Consider the following 11,484-nt stretch of genomic DNA (forward strand, 5'->3'; position numbering starts at 1 on the left):
TTTGTGCTTGTTTTTTAATTATAGGACCTAGTGAATCAATCCGTTTAATCGATCAATATTCATATTTTTTGAGTGGGGTTGGGTTGACTCGTGATCAACTCGTGATCAACTCGTGATGGAGACTGAGTTGAGCCGGTTAATAGTTCTGAAATTACATTCGAGTCTTAGTCATTAAAGTTTCTCAACTCCATTGGGGATGTTAGTTGAGTTCTGAAATAAACATGGAAGATGAAGTTTTCAAATGGAGTTCTGGTTTCGCTCTTCTTCGCAAGCTGGTTGGTCCACACCGTATTTATTAACTTTGACCTACTCCAACGAGATTCCTGTTTATCCAGCATCAATCATAACTGGCCGAAAAAGGGTTAGAAATTTTGCAGCGTCATTTCATGAATGAAAAGTAAATGGAAAACACCAGGGATCACTCACCACAACTCACACTCTACAGTGTTACTATTATTTATTTACTTATATTTACTCAAAGTGATGAAAATTTTTATTTTATTTTATTTTTGAGAATGAGAGAGAGAGACACTTAATCACAGTCAATATCGACTGGTTAAGAGTTGTCTGTAGGGCACATCTTACCTTTTCTCAGGCAACTTGTCAAACTGGGTGACGCTCAACTTGCACATCGACGTTACATAACTGCCTCTCTCTGTGTATATATATATACACATGTCTTTGCACTTTCAACATCCACAATTACAAACATATATCCTCCTCCTCCCCTTATCCCTAGCTTCTTTGCTATAGCTAGAGATGAATCTTTTTTCTTCTTTCTCCTTCCCTTCTTATTATACTCTTTCTTTTCACTTTTCAAGTTGATTCTTCAACGTAGAGGCCAATCATGTTACATGTTGGCCTACGAGTGCTTTATGCCTCCAGAAGACACCAAACTCAACACTGACTCCGCCACAAAGATTGTCCTACGAAACAGAAAGCTGAGGTTGGAGGAGTTGAGGTTTCTCCTCAAAACCATTGTCAGTTCGGGGATTGGGGAGAACACTTACTGCCCCAGAACCGTTCTTGAAGGGAGAGAAGAGTGTCCATCTCTTAAAGAGACGTACGAGGAAATAGACGAGATCATGTTCGACACACTCGACAACCTCTTCAAGAAGACGGCCATTTCACCCTCCGAGATAGACATCCTCGTAGTCAACGTGTCCTTGTTCTCGCCGGCACCTTCTCTCACAGCACGTATCATAAACAGGTACAAAATGAGAGAAAACGTCAAGGCTTTCAATCTTACAGGAATGGGGTGTAGTGCAAGTGTCGTCGCTATTGATGTGGTGCAGCAACTCTTCAAGACTTACAAGAACTCTGTCGGGGTTGTTGTGAGCACTGAGGATCTTGGTGCACATTGGTACTGTGGAACGGACAAGAAAATGATGCTTTCTAACTGCCTCTTTCGCTCTGGTGGCTGCTCTGTGATGTTGACAAACAAGCCTTCTCTGAAGAACCGTGCAATATTGAAACTGAAGCACATGGAGAGGACCCAGTACGGTGCTGATGACGAGGCTTACAACTGCTGCATACAGGTGGAAGATGAGCAGGGGTACTCGGGTTTTCGCCTCACCAAGAGTCTTGTCAAGAGTGCCGCTCAAGCCTTGACGGTGAACCTTCAAGCGATGGCACCCAAGATTCTGCCAGTGTGGGAAATGTTAAGGTTCCTTTTTTCCTCTGTAAGGTACAGTGGGATGAAGAAAAGGGAAATGGTACCCTTTTTCACTGGGCTGGTTCTTGGCAGGAACAAGATGAAAAAGACAAAAGTTAATCTGTTGGGAGGGGGGTTGAATTTCAAGACAGGAATAGAGCACTTTTGTGTGCATCCTGGAGGGAGGGCAGTTATTGACGGGGTTGGCAAGGGTTTTAGGCTCACTGAATATGACCTTGAACCTGCAAGGATGGCACTTCACCGATGGGGGAACACTTCTGCTGGTGGTCTTTGGTACGTTTTGGGTTACATGGAGGCGAAGAAGAGGCTGAAGAAGGGTGATAGGATCCTGATGATTAGCCTTGGAGCTGGGTTCAAGTGCAACAACTGTGTTTGGGAGGTGATGAAGGACTTGTCTGATACCAATGTGTGGAAGGACTGCATAGAAAGTTACCCTCCAGAGAACCTGAGTAACCCTTTCAAGGATAAGTATGATTGGATCAATGAAGAGTATCTTAGCTTTGTGAGGTTGGATTTTAGCAGGATGGTCCTTTAGGTGGGGTACAGAGGGAGAGGTACAGTTCAGTAAAATAAGAAGAGAAAGGAAAAAGAAATATAAACTCTATATCAAACTATACAGGTTAATTATTCAATTAGAAGTTGTGGAATATGCGATGATGTTAATTTCCAGGTTTGAAAGTATTTTATTCTGGTTCATGTTTAAACACAAAGATCCATATAATTAGTCAGAGGAAGAACAAGTGTAGATTTGATTTGTTGAGAGAAACTTGATGACAAACATGTACTATTATTGTGCTATTTATGAAATAAAGTTTCATGTTATTAATGTGGTGTGGTTTTATTCACAACTGGTGAAATGGCATCTCTGTTAAGATCTAGAAAACATTAAACAAATATAACTTTGTCCAAGATGTCAATCAGAAACACTTTCGTGAATACATCGTAATTCTATATCTTCTCAGTGGCAGAAAAAACAAAATCAAATAATGGAATATATATATATATATATATATATATATATATATATATATATATATATATATATATATATATATATATATATATATATATATATATATAACTCTAAGTCTACATCTAATGTACTTAAAAGCTGATTGATACAAGATATGGACATACGTCTCTGATTGCCTATTTTATAAGCTTATAATTATCTTATGCTCTATTAAACATAACAAACATACCGATGTTATGTTGTTTCAATTCACATCGTCAAATTTTATAAATAAAATCTCAAATTTTAATACAGTGAATAAAAGAACAGATTGAAAGCGAAGATCTGTTGAAATTAATTATTTAGTGCTATATACTAACAGAAAGAAAAATCAGTGGCTAAAAATACTGTTCTTAGACTAAATGCAACTGAAAATATCTTATTTTATCCCATCTTTTGCGGCCCAATGTCTCTATAAAAGTATAAATAAGATAAATTCACTATTATTAATTGATACAAGTTAATTAGGAAATAGTAAAAAATAAAGAGCTGAAGATTATAGATAAATATAAAAATAAAAATAAAAGATAAAATTAAAAATTAAAGACAAAGATGATAATATAAATAAATAAATAAAAAATAAACCAAACTCTAAACTAAAAAAGGTTGTTGAACAATATTTACACATGTATTGTACATATACGTATATTTTAATAAACTGTACAGATTGAAGAAACTGTTGAGCTAAACTTTTGTGGAGCATAGCATTAATGACAGAAGGATTTATCTCATATCTAACTTTTTATCTTGCTTTCCTGTGAAAATCATGACTCATCATCTTTAAATATTCTAAAGGTTGCATAGGTAATATTCTGGAGAGACAGAACAGTCTTGTAATATTGAGATGGAGAATATATAACAGTGGTGAAATATATATATATATATATATATATATATATATATATATATATATATATATATATATATATATATATATAATCAAATTTCCTTTTGCTTCAAAATTACATCCATAAATATAAAAAAGTTCATTACATTATAAAAGAGTGCACATTGATTATATTAAGATATTGATTAGATTAAGTTTTTCTATTGAAGTAATATAGTGTATTATTAAAGAATGAATGTAACCTTTGTAATATCTCTCAACGAATCCATCTGTATTTTCTGAATATTATAGTTTGCTGAATAATGCAGAAAAACAGATAGAATACAAACATAATTTGAACTGATTAGTTGAATGTTGCTGTGCCTTTTTCTGACTCCATCGTTTTCCCAATTGGCTGCTGTGAACCTTTTTTTTTTCTTTTTCATTTTTCTGTTCATTTTAGGTTTTGGTACGTACATATTCCATGCAATATATAATATACATGCACATGTCATCCTTATATATCATATTGTTAGAATTTTTTAACCTAAATCTTTCTTAAGATATTGTATCATTTATCACATTATATATCACTCCTTTGTTTTGATATTTTTCTCCTCAACATATATTAATTTCACAACTTAAAAGAATGAATTCACAACAAAATTATTTGTTACAAATTGAAATATTAATTTTTTGAGTAATCTTCTTTTTTGAATATATGAACGTTTTGTTTTTCAAATTAATGATTGTTTTTTTAAATATCTTTTTTTACGATACTATACTCAAAGTATTGTACCATAAGATGATATCGACTATAACAAATATCATCATATTGGATCAGTGTGCTATTATGGTAACACAATACATCTAATTAAAGATTAAAATATCCTAAACACATCATTCACGTATAGTAGATATTGTTCATTAATTCTTAGGATATATATTTTGTCGATTTGAGTATCAAAGTGTTTTCCAAACACCCATTTCACATCTTGAGGGGGACGAAGACTGTGTCAAGAAATACATCTTTAAAAACACTAAAATTATATTACCTATACAATAAAAATATGTAGGCAATTCAATAAATTCGTAATAATACAATTTTATTTATGGATTACTTACAGAAAAAGATTATAGGTAGTCGTACCAATCTATGAATTCTTTTTGTAGATAATTACATGTGTCTATAACAAAATTACAAATAAATTTATTTGTTGGTAATGACTTACATATAAATTCATAAATTCATATGTAATTATCTTACAGATCCAAACCTGGCATGTCCATGATATTACTGTAACAAACTGACAGAACTGGTGTTTCTGACTTGCCCGCCTTAACCTAAATTTCTGCATGGCCGTCGCTTACTGTGGTATTTCCAATGAGTTCTTCCTTCATTTTTATTTTATGTTGGTGGTGTGTTAAGTAACTGTCCTTTTTCTGATTTCGATTTCTAAACCCATCCTACCAAAATAATTAAACGCGCAAATCAATGAGAAAGGAAACTTAAATTGTCAGTATATGATTGCTATAGACAAATAATTTTCATTTTGCCCTGTCATGTGTCATTTTCTACAACCCATTGTTATGAATTAATATAGACTCACTGATCATAAAATTTAGGTGCGGTATAAAGATCTAAATATATTAGTTACACTTTTAATTTGTCTCTTTATTAGTTACCATGTCCGTAACGTAACATTCTCTTAAATGTAATAAACTTTATACATTTACATACATCATTTATTACAAAAATTAGGTATAACTAGCTAGCAGTAACAATTCACATTGAAGTATGAAAGAGGTGTATAGACGTGTCTTAGTATAACATGTCACAATTTGTCTCTTGGCTATCAAATAATTAATCCTTATATAGCTCAGATTTGATTTCAAAGGCATGCGTATCGTGTTGTAATGCAACTTTATAATCATGACTACGATTAGCATTCCATTTTTAAGATTTAGCTGCTATTTGTAGGGTTCCTTTCAGCAACTGAAGGTAAAATAATTCATCATGTTTATCCTTTTACATCATCTTGTGTATCTTTTCAGCCAATTCCTTCCTTTCTCTGATCCTAACGATCGCACACTATTGTTATAACAATGTCTTGAGAGGAACATGGGCAAGTTATGAACTATCATCTGCCTACATATCATTCAATCAATATCTGATGGTTACGTTTTACTTCCCTTGCAATATATGTTTCATCTGCTGCTGCTGTAATAACAAAGGAATAAACATTGTTGATGTATGGTTTCTCACAGTAGCTAGTATAATATGAAATTCGCGTCCACTCTATATTGTGAATTATCACTCTAGTCAAAGTGTGACTTTGAACAAAGGTTACTCTTTATTTTAAAAACATAAATTATGAAAATACATATTTTCATTTTCTTATACCTATTTAAGACTATTTAAAATTAATATATCTCAATTTATTTTATATTAAAATAAAAATTTACTCTTTTAAAATTATTTTATTCTTATAATATAAATGAATATGAATATAAATGTGTAAATTACTTTTCATTTTTATCCGACATAGATCATAAGTGGTCGAAGAAGGGTTAGAAATTTCGCTGTGTCAAATGAAAGTAAACTGAAAAGATCGGGGATCAGTCACAAGCCAGATTATTTATTTGTTTATTTCCTCCCTTCTCACGCAACTTGACAAAGTGAATGAATTTAGTAAGTGGGTTTATTATGACAAACTCAATCAAACTCCCTAGTTCCTAAAAGTAATGAGAGTTTATCGCTAATTAAATAAAATTTATTAATAGTATATAAATGCATCCAATTTATATATTTATATATTACAATTCAATGTTATTTGAAGTTAAAAGTGGAATCTTGAAAAGTGAAGCTCATCTTAGCTTGTTAACATTGCATAACTGCCTATGTGTATATATATGCTCATGCATTTGCACTCATCCCCATATCTCTAGCTTCTATGATATACCTAAAGATGGATGTTTTGTTCTTATGCCTCCTTCCCTTCTTATTCTACTCTTTCTTTTCCCTTTTCAAGTTGATTCTTCAACGTAGAAGCCAAGCATGTTACATGTTGGCCTACGAGTGCTTTATGCCTCCAGAAGACAACAAACTCAACACGGTCTCCGCCACAAAGATTGTCCTACGAAACACAAAACTGAGGTTGGAGGAGTTGAGGTTTCTCCTCAAAACCATTGTCAGTTCGGGGATTGGAGAGAACACTTACGGCCCCAGGACCATTCTTGAAGGGAGAGAAGAGTGTCCGTCTCTTAAGGACACGTACGAGGAAATAGACGAGATCATGTTCGACACACTCGACAACCTCTTCAAGAAGACGGCTATTTCACCCTCCCAGATAGACATCCTCGTAGTCAACGTGTCCTTGTTCTCTTCCGCACCTTCTCTGGCAGCACGTATCATAAACAGGTACAAAATGAGAGAAAACGTCAAGGCTTTCAATCTTGCAGGAATGGGGTGTAGTGCAAGTGTCGTCGCTATTGAAGTGGTGCAGCAACTCTTCAAGACTTACAAGAACTCTGTCGGGATTGTTGTGAGCACTGAGGATCTTGGTGCACATTGGTACTGTGGAACGGACAAGAAAATGATGCTTTCTAACTGCCTCTTTCGCTCTGGCGGCTGCTCTTTGATGTTTACAAACAAGCCTTCTCTGAAGGACCGTGCAATATTGAAACTGAAACACATGGAGAGGACCCAGTACGGTGCTGATGATGAGGCTTACAACTGCTGCATGCAGGTGGAAGATGAGCAGGGGTACTCGGGTTTTCGCCTCAGCAAGAGTCTTGTCAAGATTGCCGCTCAAGCCTTGACGATGAACCTTCAAGCGATGGCACCCAAGATTCTGCCAGTGTTGGAAATAGTAAGGTTCCTTTTTGTCTCTGTAAGGTACAGTGGGATGAAGAAAAGGGAAATGATACCCTTTTTCACTGGGCTGGTTCTTGGCAAGAACAAGTTAAAGAAGACAAAAGTGAATCTGTTGGGAGGGGAGTTGAATTTCAAGACAGGAATAGAGCACTTTTGTGTGCATCCTGGAGGGAGGGCAGTTATTGATGGGGTTGGAAAGGGTTTTAGGCTTACTGAATATGACCTAGAACCTGCGAGGATGGCACTTCACCGATGGGGGAACACTTCTGCTGGTGGTCTTTGGTACGTTTTGGGTTACATGGAGGCGAAGAAGAGGCTGAAGAAGGGTGATAGGATCCTGATGATTAGCCTTGGAGCTGGGTTCAAGTGCAACAACTGTGTTTGGGAGGTGATGAAGGACTTGTCTGATACCAATGTGTGGAAGGATTGCATAGAAAGTTACCCTCCAGAGAACCTTAGTAACCCTTTCAAGGATAAGTTTGATTGGATCAATGAAGATTATCTTAGCTTTGTGAGGTTGGATTTAAGCAGGATTGTCATTTAGGTGGGGTACTGCGAGATGGTATAGTTCAGTAAAACTCTTTATATCAAACTATACAGGTTAATTATTTAGTTACAAGTTATGGAATATGTGATGATGTTAATTTGCAGCTTTTAATGGATTGATTCTCGTTATAGGAGGAACAGAGTGTAGAGTTCATTTGTTGAGAGACTGCTGTTGAGATAATTGGGTGACAACAGAACATTTGTTCACATTGGGATGAACACAAAACAGATATGTGGGGCTCTTCTGATGCAATAGCAATTGCATGTCCTCCACCACCTTCGGAAGACCAGCGGTACCTGATGGCTGCTTGGATTTGAGTTTCTAGAGACAATTATGGTTTTCATGAAGAAGCATATACATATCTTATGCACTTGGAACAGTTCCTCCTCCCGTTTAACCGAAGCTTTACAAGAATTTCATTGAAGCTTTAGAAGAATTTTCCTTGCTTTTGTTTGTGTGTGTACATCAAAGAATGACTTTTCAAATAAGGCTTCTTATTATAATATGTAGTCTATCTTTTGAAACAAAGCTTCCTGTTGTAATATCTAGTTTCTGTTATGAAACAAACTTCCTGTAATAATAATGTAAAATTTAATAGGTCTACGAAAAAGTTTTTGATTTAATTACTTCTTTTTTTTCATTCTTGTTTGTACGATAGATGCTACAAAGTTGATAACACAAGTATATCAAATTTCATAACTAAAAAAACATTAACTTAGTCATATTTTACAAACAACTAATCATGTGCTGCCTCAATCTCTAATAAAGCTTCATTCAAATTTTGGAATGGTACAGCATCTAAAATAGTCTAACTAAATTCTAATGATTGATTTGATGCAATACATCATTTGGCATATTTCTTTGCCTCTTTGAGTTTAGATAGTTTTTCATCTTCTGTTGTATAGCCCAAATTCTCTTTACCTCCTACATATTTACTCATCAAAAGATTCCTTTTGTTGGGTGTGAATTTTTGTTTAGAACTAGGGTTGCTGACGGGCGGTAATCTTAAATCTATTTCACACCACAACACAGTGTATAGTAGACCACAACAAAAGAGAGTATAATAGAAAGAAAATCCAAAAGAGAATAAAACATCCGAATACGAGAACGGATTCGGTGCACCTTGTTCAACGAAGTGAAGGTTATAAGCACCACCAACTACCAACCAAGAGCACCTCCCACACAATGGTCAACCACGACAGAGAAGAAACAAAGAAGAAGGACCACCAGTAAAAATGGAAGCAGAATGGAAGGTTGTTGGAAGTTACTGTAGTTTGCAAACCTTGCGCTTAAAAGTGGAACTTGAAAAGTGAGGGTCATCGTAGTACGTTAACATGAAAAATATTTTTTTGGTGATGGGTACATTTCAAATATTTTTTTTAAAATAAATTCAAATGAAGTCAATAAAATAATAAAATAATAAAATAATAACATGTAGTAAATTATGATAACATGTAGTAAATTGTTAAAAAATTATTATAAAAAGTTGTTAAAAAGTCCCGGTAACATTACCTGTGTGTATATATATATATGCTAACGCATTTGCACTCATCCCCATATCCCTTGCTTCTTTGATATAGCTAGAGATGGATGTTTTGTTCTTATGCCTCCTTCCCTTCTTATTATACTCTTTCTTTTCCCTTTTCAGGTTGATTCTTCAACGTAGAGGCCAATCATGTTACATGTTGGCCTACGAGTGCTTTATTCCTCCAGAGACACCAAACTCAACACCGAGTCCGCCACAAAGATTACCCTACAAAACAGAAAGTTGAGGTTGGAGGAGTTGAAGTTTCTCTTCAAAACCATTGTGTTTTCGGGGATTGGGGAGAACACTTACTGCTCCAGAACCATTCTTGAAGGGAGAGAGGAGTGTCCATCTCTTAAGGACACGTACGAGGAAATAGACGAGATCATGTTCGACACACTCGACAACCTCTTCAAGAAGACGGCTATTTCACCCTCCGAGATAGACATCCTCGTAGTCAACGTGTCCTTGTTCTCGCCGGCACCTTCTCTCACAGCACGTATCATAAACAGGTACAAAATGAGAGAAAACGTCAAAGCTTTCAATCTTATAGGAATGGGGTGCAGTGCAAGTGTCATCGCTATTGATGTGGTGCAGCAACTCTTCAAGACTTACAAGAACTCTGTCGGAATTGTTGTGAGCACTCAGGATATTGGTGCACATTGGTACTGTGGCACGGACAAGAAAATGATGTTTTCTAATTGCCTCTTTCGCTCTGGTGGCTGCTCTGCGATGTTGACAAACAAAACTTCCCTGAAGGGCCGTTCAATATTGAAACTGAAGCACATCGAGAGGACCCAGTACAGTGCTGATGATGACGCTTACAACTGCTGCATACATATGGAAGATGAGCAGGGGTATTTGGGTCATCACGTCACCAAGAGTCTTGTCAAGGAGAGTGCTACTCAAGCCTTTACGGTGAACCAAGAGTCTTGTGAAGAAATTTACATTTTGTGTTTTATTTTATGTGTTGTTACTCTTCTGGGTTTGAGTAGCATACTGTTGAGTTCGGTTTCCATGCTATATAAACCGTACTAAGCCTATGGTGGTGTAATAAAAAATGAGATAACCTAAAACCTAAAAATACCTTTTTGTTAAAATGTTAAAATATATAAATAAAAGTAAATACAGATATAAACAGAATCAAATATATATTACTGAAAATGGAGTTTTTGAAACATGAAACACGGACAGTGTTCCAAGCAAATAATGCAACTAATGGGAGCACAAGCACAGTGACTCTGAGTGCCCTCATTACTGCACTGCAGAAGATGGTAGAAGCCTTAACTGCTTCCGTCACTGCAGCCAGAAAGAAAATAACAGTTAAACGAATTCATATTGGGTAGCTGAGGTTTAAAAGAGAACCAAACCAAACCAAACTACCACATTCATGGAAAATGTTTTCTCCCAACACCTTTGTGTATTCTTGACATGGCTTCCTCATAACAACCACTGAATCTGTTCAGAACTTCACATGTCTCTTCATCTATTGCTTTGTTTGCCTTCAAAATTTCTTCTGTGGGGTATGATCTTATCACCACCCTTACCCTTTTTAATGCTTTTTTACTACTTCTAACTCTACTACAACTATGATAGGATGTGATATGCGAATATTATATACAGAAATACACAAACATAACATGTGCTTTAATATCATGTTTTCTTTTTCTGTCTTGTTGATGTAGTTCAAACCAACACTATATCAGTTTATTATATTCAAAAACAGTGAAGCAATGCATTGACGTGGGATATATATGAGTGTGCATGCATATATATATCCTTACATGAGGAGACAATTCTTATTATTGGTTAAACATTACGAGGTTTTGTCCTTCTTTGACACTTCCTTCCGTTCAACCAAACCAGACCAACCGAATATGTTGGATAAAGTACAACAACCTAAAACTATGTTTTATCAGAGAAAAATAATTACATTTCTTTGAGAATTTCTCGTTGTTGTATCCTATAATTAGTCTGATAAGAAAAAAAATTACTGTATTAATTAAGAAGCTACTATTACAA

At 35.3% G+C, this 11,484-nt stretch overlaps 3 pseudogenes across 3 annotated transcripts; all 3 read left to right on the plus strand.

Annotated features, from left to right (window-relative positions):
* Positions 1–754: 754 nt before the first annotated feature.
* On the plus strand, positions 755–2,501 carry LOC148194840 (3-ketoacyl-CoA synthase 19 pseudogene; annotated as a pseudogene).
* Positions 2,502–6,445: 3,944 nt separating this feature from the next.
* LOC124832078 (3-ketoacyl-CoA synthase 19 pseudogene) lies at positions 6,446–8,560 on the plus strand (annotated as a pseudogene). Of its 3 annotated transcripts, none has more exons than XR_015781758.1 (2): positions 6,446–7,990; positions 8,069–8,560. The product of XR_015781758.1 is annotated as a 3-ketoacyl-CoA synthase 19 pseudogene, transcript variant X1 (transcript). The 3 variants fall into 3 exon arrangements; XR_015781759.1 differs by having other exon boundaries at positions 6,446–7,952; XR_015781760.1 differs by having other exon boundaries at positions 6,446–7,934.
* Positions 8,561–9,518: 958 nt separating this feature from the next.
* Positions 9,519–10,808, plus strand: LOC124832072 (3-ketoacyl-CoA synthase 19 pseudogene; annotated as a pseudogene).
* The last annotated feature ends 676 nt before the right edge of the window (positions 10,809–11,484 follow it).

The sequence above is a fragment of the Vigna umbellata genome, chromosome 8 (genome assembly GCF_029865625.1).
Source record: "Vigna umbellata cultivar VRB3 chromosome 8, Vumbellata_1.0, whole genome shotgun sequence".
Classification (NCBI taxonomy): Eukaryota; Viridiplantae; Streptophyta; class Magnoliopsida; order Fabales; family Fabaceae; genus Vigna; species Vigna umbellata.